General features: G+C 48.3%; 1 protein-coding gene across 3 annotated transcripts in view; it reads right to left on the bottom strand.

Moving 5' to 3' along the window:
* The window catches only part of STKLD1 (serine/threonine kinase like domain containing 1), a 154,248-nt gene that overhangs the window by 116,418 nt on the left and 25,112 nt on the right, over positions 1–12,718 (bottom strand). Inside the window, exon 2 of one of the 3 annotated variants that reach the window (XM_029611148.1) lies at positions 3,709–3,768. The exons of the other annotated variants lie outside the window; for them this stretch is intronic. The gene's annotated coding sequence lies outside the window, so the exon portion shown is untranslated. The remainder of the gene's footprint in view (positions 1–3,708; positions 3,769–12,718) is intronic. 3 annotated transcript variants of the gene reach the window in all.

Raw genomic sequence — 12,718 nt, 5'->3', positions numbered from 1 at the left:
GGGCGGAATTTTCGTATAATAATCATATGCATGCCGCTACTGGAAGTTCACCTTTCCTCGTTGTGTATGGGAAACAACTTTGTCCGCCTCTGCCCTCGCCAAATCCCAGTACACTCCCAGCAGTGCAGCTTTCAGCCCGTCAGTTACTTACTTTATGGACTTCTATCCAGGGGAAGTTGCATAAAGCCGCCAGGACCTCCAAGAAATGGGCAGATAAGCAACGCTAGCCAGTGCCTATCTTCTTCCCAGGAGACCGCGTCTGGCTTAGTACTAAGAATCTACAGCTACGGATCCCGTCTCGAAGACTAGCCCCGAGATTCTGTGGACCGTTTCGTATCACCGAACGAGTGGGAGCAGTTTCGTATCGGTTACGCCTACCCTCATCCATGCATATACATAATGTCTTCCACGTGTCATTATTGAAGCCTCTTGTTCTTTCTAGATATCATCCTCGGGCTCCTGACTCTCTGGATCCTTCTGTGCTAGATGACACCACATACCAAGACCGGGAAATCCTTGATGTGCGCTTCCATCAACAACGCTGGGAGTACCTGCTCACTCGGGAGGGTTGTGGTCCCAAGGATAACTCGTGGGAGCCTGCCCGCAACATCCTTGACAAGGACTTGCTAAGGCAGTTCCATCAGGATCACCCGGGTAAACCTGGGCCTGCTAAGAGGGGGCATAAGAGGGGAGGTACTGTTACGGTCCCGGTCGCGTGTGCAGCTACCAGGCCCTTACCTCCATGTTCCTGGTCCCGCTCCCAGTTCAGCTGGCGGAGTTTGCGGCCTGTGTGGCGGCGTCTCCGCAGGGGCGATGCCGGTGGGAGATCTTCGGTGGACGCCGTCCCTAGGCGTTGGTGCAAGAAGGACGCCTTTGTAGGCCTGTTCCCGCCATTCAAAGCTCCGCCCGCTTCCTGACTTCAGACGCCGCGGCCTATGTAAGCCGGCCGCGGACCCTCAGTCTTTGCCTTGCAACGGGGTTACCTTGCGGTTCCCAGTTGCTCCGTGCCCCGGAGTGTATTACTACTTGCCAGTAGTTGCTCCGTTCCAGCCTGGTTCCTGCTTCAGACTTTGCTTACGTTCCAGCCTGGTTCCTGCTTCAGACTTTGCTTACTTTCCAGCCTGGTTCCTGCTTCAGACTTTGCTTCAGTTCCTGCCTGGTTCCAGTACCCGTGTCTTGCTTCAGTTCCTGCCTGGTTCCAGTACCCGTGTCCTGCTTCAGTTCCTGCCTGGTTCCAGTTCCCAAGCCTGCTTGTTCCTGATCCAGCTACAGTACTCGCCTAAGTCCCAGCGGCCGGGCTCCTACGGGCTCCTCCTGGGGGAGCACCGGCTTCCAGGGTGAAGATCATCCTTCGCATCCTGCCTGATATCCGCCTCCCGGCCTGCTTGTACACTGAGACAATAGTCCACCTCTCCCCAGTCTCCTGCAGGCCGACCCAAGAGTCCATTAAAACCGTTAATCCATAACAGGAGGTGGCCAGCCAGGCAGAAGATCTAGTCCTGCATGGCCCACACCTGAAGAAGTCCCAAGTACAGCACTGCTCCTGTCCTGGGGGTTACACTTACCAGCAGGGAGTACCCTGACAACACCCAGTGGTCTCCTGTAATGCAGGCCCACTCCTTGTAGTATCCCAGTAGGCACCTGTCTACCAGCAGAAGTGAGGAGTGACCCTTAGAATTGATATCGGCCCCTGGGTGCCACTATCTCAGCTTCACTACCTGCTGCCCCAAAAGGGTAGGGTCCTGACCAGTGGTATGGACCTCTAGCCACTTTGCGGCTTGCCTGGTCTATATTGCCTGCTATCCTTCAAACATGACTTGGAGAAACTTCCTCTAGCCACACTCCTGTCCCTGTCTTCCTGCAGCCTCTGGGTTTTTGACTCCCCCAGTTCTTCACCAGCTTCACCAGTTCCTCCCCGAGCAAGAGCTCATCTCTGAATGGCAGCCTGCACAAACAGGCTTTAGAAACTTAATCTGCAGACCAGTTCCTTATTCACAGTAGCACCTGGACACCACTGTTGTGGCCATTTGTTTAGGTGAGACAAGGTATCTGCTTTAAATGCTGCTGCCGATTCATAGAAAGCCATCTCACTTGCACCTAGCAGTTCCTCTGGCTCAGTGACAAACTGGCCTTGCTGTACCCAGTGTATAAGAGCTCTTGCCACATATCCTTTACAAATTGCCACCTGCAAAGAAACACTATTCAGATCAAATGATTTTTTCAGCATGATTCTGAAGATTCTTCAACATCGGTCTCCCTTGAGCTGAGATTGGGGATCTCCTTGTCACCGCCGCTACAGCTGCATCCACTTTAGGTAGCTGGAACAGGTGCTGCTTTTCCTTTCGCTGCAATGGGCAAAGTCTTTCTATAATTCTAAAATTCCCGAAAGCTGCTTCTGAAGAGTCCCACTGTTTTAATCTTATCTAAAATAGCACAATGAACAAGAAACGCTTTGGCTGGTTTCTTTATTCCAGCCAAAACTGGGTCTCCTCTGGGTCTTTCCTCTTTAGGCTTGTCTTCTTTTAACCCCAGTGCTTGAGAAACTTTGGAAGAGAGCACTCAGTTGCTCCTGCCTAAATAACCTAACTACTGAGTCATCTGATTGCAAAGACAGCTCGCCTTCTCCCTCTTCTCCTTTCTCTTGGAAATCCCCCTAGGAGATACCCTCCTCTTTCTTAGGAGGGAAGGACTCCTAGTACTGAGAGGACCTTTCCAATCCCGTTTGCAATTTAGGATTTTTTTCTGGGGGAGAACCCCCCTCCCCTGGCAGAGGCCTGTGGCCCTGGGCCAACCTGCTGTCTTGGCCTTTCATCTCCCGATATGCCTTATGCATAGTCTGTATAAATTCAACCGAAAATTCTGGGTTCCCTTGTCCCCAGGATCTGAGTGGGTCCAGGGCTTCTTTGAGGCCTGTTTGTAGCGGCTCTGATGCCACGGAGGAGTGGTGCAAGCATTCGTTGGGGAACTCTGATGCAGGAACGTGGGAATCGCTGGCGTCAAAAGACTGCCCTGCTCTGTGCAATCCACCCCTCCCTTGATCCCCTGCACTGGCTGGGGACTTGGGTCCATCATGGCTTTTACAAAATGAGCCAGCAATGCACCTGGCTCCTCACCACCCACATTCACATCCTCTCTCCATATCTGAGAGCAGGGCAGGGAGGTGAGAATTGGAAACACAGGGCCAAGTCTGCGTGCCAGCCTTATTGTGGCTCCATAAAGCATTCAGCTGCTGCTGGTGCGGCATTTTTTTGTTTTGTTTTTCTTAAGGGATTCTCGCAGAAGCTGAGAAATGCAGGAGTCTACAGCACCTGATTGCCCCTGGGAAAGGAAGAGTAGTCCAGGTAACCATCATCCTGCTGGAAATCTCCTGACTCAGCCCAGGCCTCTACTAGGGAAAGAAACCCACAACTTGGGCTGTTGCCCCAGGAGCCACCACTTCCTTCTTCCTACTGGTCCAGACCACCTACCATCTGATGGAGGCAGAGGACTACTGACACCTTTCCTGCTGTACCAGGCTATATAAAGGGAAGGCCTGAGGACAAAAAACTTGCCTTCTGCCTCCATCTGCTGGTAGAGGGACAAATTCACTTGTCTGGACTGGTCTGACAGGACAATGAGGAATTGGGGATTATAATATGATTGCCTTCAGTGTGAACCAAAACTAAGACATTTATAATGCCACATGCAGACAGAAAAATTGGTTCTTACCTGCTAACTGTCTTTCCTTGAGACCCATCAGACCAGTCTAAATGAATGGGTTTTTCTCCCCTACCAACAGAGAAGAATCGTTTTACTGTACTATTGGTAATTACGTTACTGTGCGACCAGCAATCTCTCAGTATAATCTGTAATCAAGAACCTTAGAGCCTTGGCATTTTGCCTCAACGCCAACAAATCTAACTGAGGAATGCCCTAAGTGACTTTGATGAGACACATGGCTTCATCTCCAACTCCCACTTCCTGGGGTCGAGAGTATGCTTGCAGAGAAAATATGCTTGCACATTCTCCAACCCGGCCGCATGAGATGCTGACAATGATTTCAGATTTCACTCCGCTCAATGGAATAACATCCCCACTTCCAAGGAAACCACCAGGCTCTTTGTTCCTCCCGGTTTATATATGCCACTTCTGTTGCATTGTTCAACAACACTCAAAGCCTTGCTTTTGACTAACAAGTACTCCATATTGCTCTTATCTCTAACTGACTGATGGACCAGGAAGATCCTGTCACAGTCCACTGGTTCTCAGCTGTCTGACCCTGACAATTAGCCTCCCAGCTGTTCAGACTGGCATCTGCAGTTACTGTTACTCAAGCCAGAATTTTCAAGTTCACACCTTTGGAGAAATTATCCTGTGAAAGCCTCATGAGAGGCTTCTACGTAAACTAAAAAGTCATGGGATAGGAGGCGATGTCCTTTCGTGGATTACAAGCTGGTTAAAAGACAGGAAACAGAGAGTAGGATTAAATGGTCAATTTTCTCAGTGGAAAAGGGTAAACAGTGGAGTGCCTCAGGGATCTGTACTTGGACCGGTGCTTTTCAATATATATATAAATGATCTGGAAAGGAATACGACGAGTGAGGTTATCAAATTTGCAGATGATACAAAATTATTTAGAGTAGTTAAATCACAAGCAGACTGTGATACATTGCAGGAGGACCTTGCAAGACTTGAAGATTGGGCATCCAAATGGCAGATGAAATTTAATGTGGACAAGTGCAAGGTGTTGCATATAGGGAAAAATAACCATTGCTGTAGTTACACGTTGTTAGGTTCCATATTAGGAGCTACCACCCAGGAAAAAGATCTAGGCATCATAGTGGATAATACTTTAAAATCGTCAGCTCAGTGTGCTGCAGCAGTCAAAAAAGCAAATAGAATGTTAGGAATTATTAGGAAGAGAATGGTTAATAGAACGGAAAATGTCATAATGCCTCTATATCACTCCATGGTGAGACCACACCTTGAATACTGTGTACAATTCTGGTCGCCGCATCTCAAAAAAGATATAGTTGCGATGGAGAAGATACAGAGAAGGGCAACCAAAATAATAAAGGGGATGGAACAGCTTCCCTATGAGGATAGGCTGAAGAGATTAGGGCTGTTCAGCTTGGAGAAGAGACGGCTGAGGGGGGATATGATAGAGGTCTTTAAGATCATGAGAGGTCTTGAATGAGTAGATGTGACTCAGTTATTTTCACTTTCGAATAATAGAAGGACTAGGGAGCATTCCATGAAGTTAGCAAGTAGCACATTTAAGACTAATTGGAGAAAATTCTTTTTCACTCAACGCACAATAAAGCTCTGGAATTTGTTGCCAGAGGATGTGGTTAGTGCAGTTAGTGTAGCTGGGTTCAAAAAAGGTTTGGATAAGTTCTTGGAGGAGAAGTCCATTAATGGCTATTAATCAATTTTACTTAGGGAATAGCCACTGCTATTAATTGCATCAGTAGCATGGGATCTTCTTAGTGTTTGGGTAATTGCCAGGTTCTTGTGGCCTGGTTTTGGCCTCTGTTGGAAACAGGATGCTGGGCTTGATGGACCCTTGGTCTGACCCAGCATGGCAATTTCTTATGTACTTATGTTCTTATGTTTGAAATTTGGAGACTGATGACTCCAATGCGCAAGAAAGGCATTCTACAATAGTTTCATATGCGCAAACGCCCATGGAACTAAGTCCACCGTTGATGCCATGGAGATCAGCACCTGCAATTAATCCCAGACTCTGGGACTCTTTGGTTGCCACAAATAACGGACCTGCTCCTTCAGTTTCACTATCCTGTCTGTTGTAAGAAACACCTTGCCTACACTTGATTTGAAACAAGCCTCCAGGTATTCCAAGCTCTGTGATGGAAGCAGATTGCTCTTGGGAAAATTTATTACCCAACCTAGAGTGTTACGCATTCTGGCCGTGGTAGGCCCGTGCCCGGGCCTACTCACCCCAGGAATCCAGTTGTAAGCCCTGGATCACCTTCGCTCGTGGCGGTGGGCAGCCACTTCCGTTCCCGAGCACCTGCAGCCTCCTCTGCCGCTTCCAACTCCTCCGCGGTTCCTCCCTGTGTCCAGCGGGTTTCCCCACATGGGCCGCGGAGTGACGCCGCCATTCTGCTTCCTCCAGGCTCTGGCTTAGGTGCGCGCACGCGACTCTTGCACTCAAAGGGGCTGCGGCGGGAAAGTAGCCTGCGGCCCCGGATGATGACATCACTGGGCCTCTGTATATAAGGTAGGGCCCAGCCACTTGTTCCCTGCCTTGGCAACAGGTCTCCACAATTGCTTTTGTGTTCGTTGCCCATCATTCCTGGTTCCTGTTCCTGTTTGCTCCTTCGTCTCCTCCTTGTTCCCTTGGACTGATCCTCTGGTACTGACCTTTGCTTCATTGGACTATGCTTGGACTGATCCTCTGGTACTGACCTCTGCTTCGTTGGACTACACTTAGACTGATCCCCTGGTATTGATCCCTGCTTCACTAGACTACGCTTGAACTGATCTTCTGGGTCTGACCCTTGCTCTGCTTCCTGGTACCTGCCCTGACTCCAGCTTGTCTTGATCTTCTCTTCAGTATCCTATGGACTTGGACTCTCAGGCTTCGGCCTATTATTACCTGGAAGCCTTCTGTCCTACTCTGTTCCTGTTGGTCTGGGTCTTTGGAACCTGCCTCGTCCGGACCATCCTCTGTCTTCTGATTCCTCTGCTGGTCCCTGGCACACTCTTGTTACCACCAATTGGGAGTCGTCAACAGAGACCCGCCTAAAACCAGCCGGCCCCGGCACCCAAGGGCTCAATCTGCGGGGAACGAGGGCTGGTATTGGCGAAGCTCCAGTTGGCCTCCGTCTGCTAGTCTGCTCTGCCTCCCAATGGTGGGGACCCGTAGGGCTTGCCCTGCAGGTAGCGTTAACCCCACCTTGGGCCAAGGATCCACCACCAGCGCAACTTAGAGCGTGCAATAACTGAACCACTCTGTGAATGGACCACAGGCAATTAACCCTCGACCTCACCTGAATGAACTAGTTGTCCAAGTAGGAATGCACAAGGATACCTTCCCTGGGCAAGGTTGCAGCCACTACCACCATCTGTTGGGTTTTGTAGGTATGTAGGCCCTGGGCCAAGGTAAGAGATGGTACCATCCACAGGGAGGAGCCCTGTGAGCCTCACCGTCGGGAGGCGAGGTCTCAGCGGACGTCAGACACAGCTGTGGGATAGAGTCTTTATTAGAGAGATAGAGAGGCACTGCCTGTGAAGCGGGGAGTGCAGGAGAAAGACACAAAGTTTGTGCGATGGGGTATACCCAAGGGGAATACCTCTGTAGTGAAGATATGGCAATGGTCCGCAGAGCGGGGTACACCAATGAGGATCCTCACTTAGAGATGACACGGTAGTGGTCCGCAGCGTGGGGTACACCGATGAGGGATCCTCACTTAGAGATGATACGGTAGTGCTCCGTAGAGCGGAGGTACTCACAGTAGCGAAGGTTCCAGGAGAAACCCCAGGGAATGGGGCAAGCAGTAGTCCAAGACAAAAGGCCCTCCAAGGAGCGGATAGCCAGAGATGAGGAAGGGCCCCCGAGGAGTGGGTACCCAGAGCGTCTCACGCCAAAGTAGCAGGAACTGGAACGGGAAGTCCGTAGTGAGCGAAGCGGATTCAGCAATGAGGGAACTCGTTACCAAGTCGTAGGCAGGCAGGGCCAGCTGGCTTAAATTACCTGGAAGGATGATGTCATCTGGGGGGGACGCCCCCGAGGTTCCCGCCATGAGGTGCTTAAGACTGGCCCGTGCGCGCGCCTAGGGGATTCCGAGGGCAAGATGACGGTTGGCAGCGTCCGCGGCGTCCAGAAAGGCCCGGGAACGGTGGGTAGGCCGGCAATAGCTAGCGGAGGCCGCAGTTCTTCCCAATGGAGTCAAAGCTGCAAAGAAGGAGGTGAACAACAGAGGTCGCAGCTGTCTGCGACCAATGGGCATAACACCATCACCTTAGAAAATGTGTGAGGAGCCATTGCCAGTCCAAATGGAAGCACCTGAAACTGAAAATGACCTCCCAGTACTGTAAACCTGAGGAACCTTTGATGATTCTTCTGAATAGGAATGTGAAAATAGGCCTTTGACAAATCCAAGGATACCAGGAACTCCCCTTTCCATGCAAAGTGGAGTACCCCTAGAGATGCATTCACATTCTTGAGATTGAGAATGGGTTGAAACATGCCCTCCTTTTTGGGCACCAAGAAGTAAATGGAGTACCTTCCCCAACCTCTTTCCTCTGTAAGGATTAGAACCACTGCCTCCAACAGAAGAATCTGATCCCAGGCTAAACCCTACCCTTCCAGGTGGAGGGTCCTAGAAACAGAATCTAGTACCCCTGGGAGCAATTTTGTCTGCAAGTCCAACTGCAGGTTAAACTCCTCTACCAGAGAATACTGATAGACTGTAGATGGCACAGTAACTTAAATACCAGCATTTTCTTCTGTCTCCATCTGCTGGTAGGGGAAAAAAGCCCATTTGTCTGGACTGGTTTGAAGAATGATAAGGAAAGCAAGTTTTCACGTTTCTGTAAGAAGGATAGTAACTATACCTGCATACTAAACAGCACTGTCTAAAGGAAAATTAGTTTCTTATCTGATAATTTTCGTTCCTGTAGTACCATGGATCAGACCAGACTCCTGGGTTTTGCCCCCCCCCCAGCAGATGGAGACAGAGAAGTTTTCAAAACAAAACTCAACCTTATATAGGATGGTGCCACCTACAGTCCGGCAGTATTACTCAATGTCAAAGCAGAATGGCTCTCAAAAAACCTCCATGATGATGTACAAGAGCAAGTTTGCTTACCGTAAATGGTGTTTTCCGAAGATAGCAGATGAATTAGCCATGATGTCTGGGTACGTCCTCCGTGCCACTAGGTGGCGGAGCTCTCAAAGTCTATAAAGTCTTTTAGCCGGAGGTTTCCACCCTGCAATATCCCGATAGGATTACCTCAGGCTCCTCAGTCAGTATCAAAGCGTTAGTTAGGTATGCTAGAACTGTCCGGGGAGGCGGGCGAGTCAGCATGGCTAATTCATCTGCTATCTATGGAAAATACAGTTTACGGTAAGCAAACTTGCTCTTTTCACGTAGATGAGCAGCATGAATTAGCCATGCTGTCTGGGAGTCCCCAGCTGACGTATTGAGCAGGTCATGTGTATATAATTTTTTTTTTTTAATTTGTTCAATACGGTGGAAACAAAAATAGCGGACAGTTCCAATGAAGGCTGTAGTTACATGGAATCTGTGCTCTTCTGAAGGAGAGTCCGCCCCACTAAGGCATCATGTGCCGTTTGTTCATCTAAACAATAGTGGGATGTGGAGGTGTGAAATGACGAGCATGTCGCTACCTTACATATTACGATGATAGGAACTTGATGTAGAGAGGCGATCGAGGCTGCCATGGCAAGTACCCGATGCGCCCTAAGAGTTACAAATAAAGTTTGCGACCTTTGTTGATGTCAAACTGTATACCGTCTGATATCCAAGTGGATAAAGTTTACTTTGTTGCAGTACGCTCTGGAGCGTTTGGATGAAAGAAAAATAGCCGTGAAGGTCGGTTAGGAGAAAAAGTACGCTAGAGCCTCTTGCAATTGAAAGTGTGCAACTGCTTCTCATGAACATTAGCATGAGGTTCAGGATGAAATATGGGCAAGGTGATGGTCTGGCTGATGTGGAAACTGGAGATCACCTTTGGTAGAAATTTAGGGTGAGTGTATAAGGTCACCTTGTCATGGTGAAACTGCAGATAAAGCTTGTAATTCATTAACTTTTTTCTTGTTGAAGTTAAAGCAACTAGGAAGAGCACCTTTCAGGAAAGGTATGGAAAGTGTCAAGTTGCTAAGGCTCAAATGCAAAAGCATTAATTGTTCGGGATGTATGTGAATGTCCTACTGTACCGGAGGTTTGTGTACAGGTGGACGAAAGTATAAAGTGCGCTTATGAAACTTGGATACTAAGGTATGACATAAAAGAGGCTCTCCCTCTAGAGGGGTATGATAAGCGGCTATAGTACTGAAATGAACTCGTAACGAGGACGTAGTAAGTCCCTTGTTGTATAGTAGATGGAGAGAAGGAAGAAGCCGTTCAGGTGGTCAAGACAATGGGTCGATGCTCAGTGATGTACACCAGGAAGTGTAGCGTGACCACCTTCTTTGATAATTGAATCTGGTAGATAGATTCATGAGAAGACAATAGTATGTCTTGTAGGGTAGGAGAAATGTTCAAATCCTTGTAAGCGATCTTTTCAATCTGCACACCGGGAGGAGGGAAGAGGATGTAGTAGTATCCCTTTGTCCTGGGTGAGAAGGTTCGGACTGTCGCCCAGGGGAATCGGGTTGCGGATTTAGAGTTGTAGCAGGTAACTGTAGCCTGTTTGTCGTAGCCATGCTGGCGTAATTAGGAGCAAATCTGGTTGGTTCTCGATGCATCTCTGGATTGAGCGAGCGATGAGTGATATCGGGGGGAAGCATTGAGTAGACTGTGCGACCAATCAATGAGAACCGGCGTCTGGAATGAGTCTGAGAGAGCTCGGGCAAATTGAGCAGAAGTTCTCTAGTGGCCTGTTGCTTTGTGTTGCAAACAAATCACCTGTGGGACGATTTCACATTGTAAGAGACTGAGTTACTTCTGATTTTTAATTTCAATTCGTGTGGACGAAAAGGTTTGCTGAGCTTGTCTGCTCTGGAGTTGTGAATCCCTGGCAAGGCTGTTGCCTGCAGTGAAATGGATCTTTGGTGAGGCCATTCCAATATTTGTACTATCTCCTTGCAGAGGTTCTATGAACCAGAGCCTTCTGCCTCGTTGATATAGACATGGTCACTTGGTGTTCTGCATGCACCAAGACTATCTTGCCATATAGGGAAACTTCGAAGGCTCAAAAGCCGTTGATTTCCACACTGAGCTGCAGAAGGTTGAGATGAGGTGTCTGTTTGTACGAGGTCCATAGACCTTGTTCTTATACCGTGTCCAGACGAGCTGCTCAACTTTTGGGAGATGCATCTGTGGTTATTATCACCTGATATCGAAACGGTCTCAGTAGGGGACCCATGGAAAGTGTTTAATGGGGCAACCAGTATAGGCCTCACTTCCTGCTGTTGGTTAAGGAAGCAGGTGTGAACAGTGGCTACAGATATTGAGTCCATTGTAGTTTGAGGCCCATGATAGGTAGCCATATGAAGGCTATGTGTGTGCGTGTGTGTGGAACCACATAAATGGCTGTCGCCCTATGTTCCAAAATAGTAGGGCTTGTCGAGCTGGGACTGTTGTGCTGTGAAGTAGAATCGTAGACAGTGTGGAGAGAGCTAATGCTCTCGGGTGAGGTAGGGAAGCCTTATTGTGGATCGTAGCGATATAGACTCCTATAAATTGTAACGTTTGAGTGGGTTCCAGTGTCGATTAATTGGTCAGAAGATCTAGAATTCCTAGGCCTGAGATTGTCTGTAGATGATTCTGCCACAGTAGTAGTGGATTGGATGCTAGTAGGAGCCAATCAACTACATAAGGAAATAGTGGTACTCCCTGACGAGGAAGGTACGGTATCACCACTGCCAGGAATTTGGGAAGACCCTGGGATATGAAGAGGCCAAATGGAACTTGTTCAGGAAAAGCTGGTTGTCCGCTTGGGACAAAGGTAATACCAGGAACTGGGTGCCTTGGTATGTGAGAATATGTATGTTGCAAGTCCATAGGGTTTATTGGAGGTTGAGGATCCGAAGTATGGCATGGGTGAGCAGGCTTTCTAGCTTGCTGCCCCAATGGTTGAGAAGAGAATGCTTACAAGCTGAGTAGGGCTTGAAGGTTATGAGTTTTATTTATTTATTTATTTTTTATATATATATGTGCTCGGTAGTGTTCAAGTCTAGCGAGCAATCGGAATCCAAGACAGTCACACCAGAATGTTTATTGACGGCATTGGTGAACTGATCTCCGAAGAAAAGTCTGGAGGATCCTGGAATGCCTCACAGTTGTGAAACATCGTCAAATATGGCGGTAGAACTGAACCACGGAGGTGGCTGGCTTGCAGGTAGTTGCTGAAGCTTTAAAGGACTACAGAAACAAAAAAATGGAGTTCAGGAAGTGCTGCCACTTTCGTGAGGTGAAGGTATTGAGGCAAGGCTCGTTAGAAAATGAGGTTTCTGGAGCCCGTTGAGTAACCAGATGTGCAATGCAAATTCTGGTGGATAGCCTGGGGGTTATGAGACCTTTCCAAGAAAGATTGCATGGATTGTGTTTCCATTTGTAGAAACCCTTTTTTCTTTTTTTTGCCGAGCGATGCATTGGGACGGTCCAGAGCAGTAAAATGTGTGCATTGTCGGACCCATCAACCCGCTGGAAACTTTAGGCAATGCTAGAACAATTGGAGGATCCACATGGGACTCCTTCCAGGAATATGCCCATAATGCTGTGCAATGAGAGTTGTAGATTAGCCCGGAAAAACTTGCAATTGTACGATGCCCCGAGTCTCGTATGCGAAAGTGTAGTGCAGTTGGTATGTACAATGGCCATCGTCCAACCTATGTAAACTGCATAGGTGCTTCAATATGTCCGTCTACATCATTTTATATATATATATATATATATATATTTTTTTTTTTTTTAAATGCCTAGTGATAGGCTTCAATTTTGCTGGAGGGCCCAATTTTCTTCTTTTTTTTTTCTTTTTTTATAAACGCCTTGGTGTTACTAGGCGTTTGGTGGGTATAAGTGTG

This window comes from Rhinatrema bivittatum, chromosome 8 (genome assembly GCF_901001135.1).
Source record: "Rhinatrema bivittatum chromosome 8, aRhiBiv1.1, whole genome shotgun sequence".
Lineage (NCBI taxonomy): Eukaryota > Metazoa > Chordata > Amphibia > Gymnophiona > Rhinatrematidae > Rhinatrema > Rhinatrema bivittatum.
This window is presented reverse-complemented; position numbering and strand designations above follow the sequence as displayed.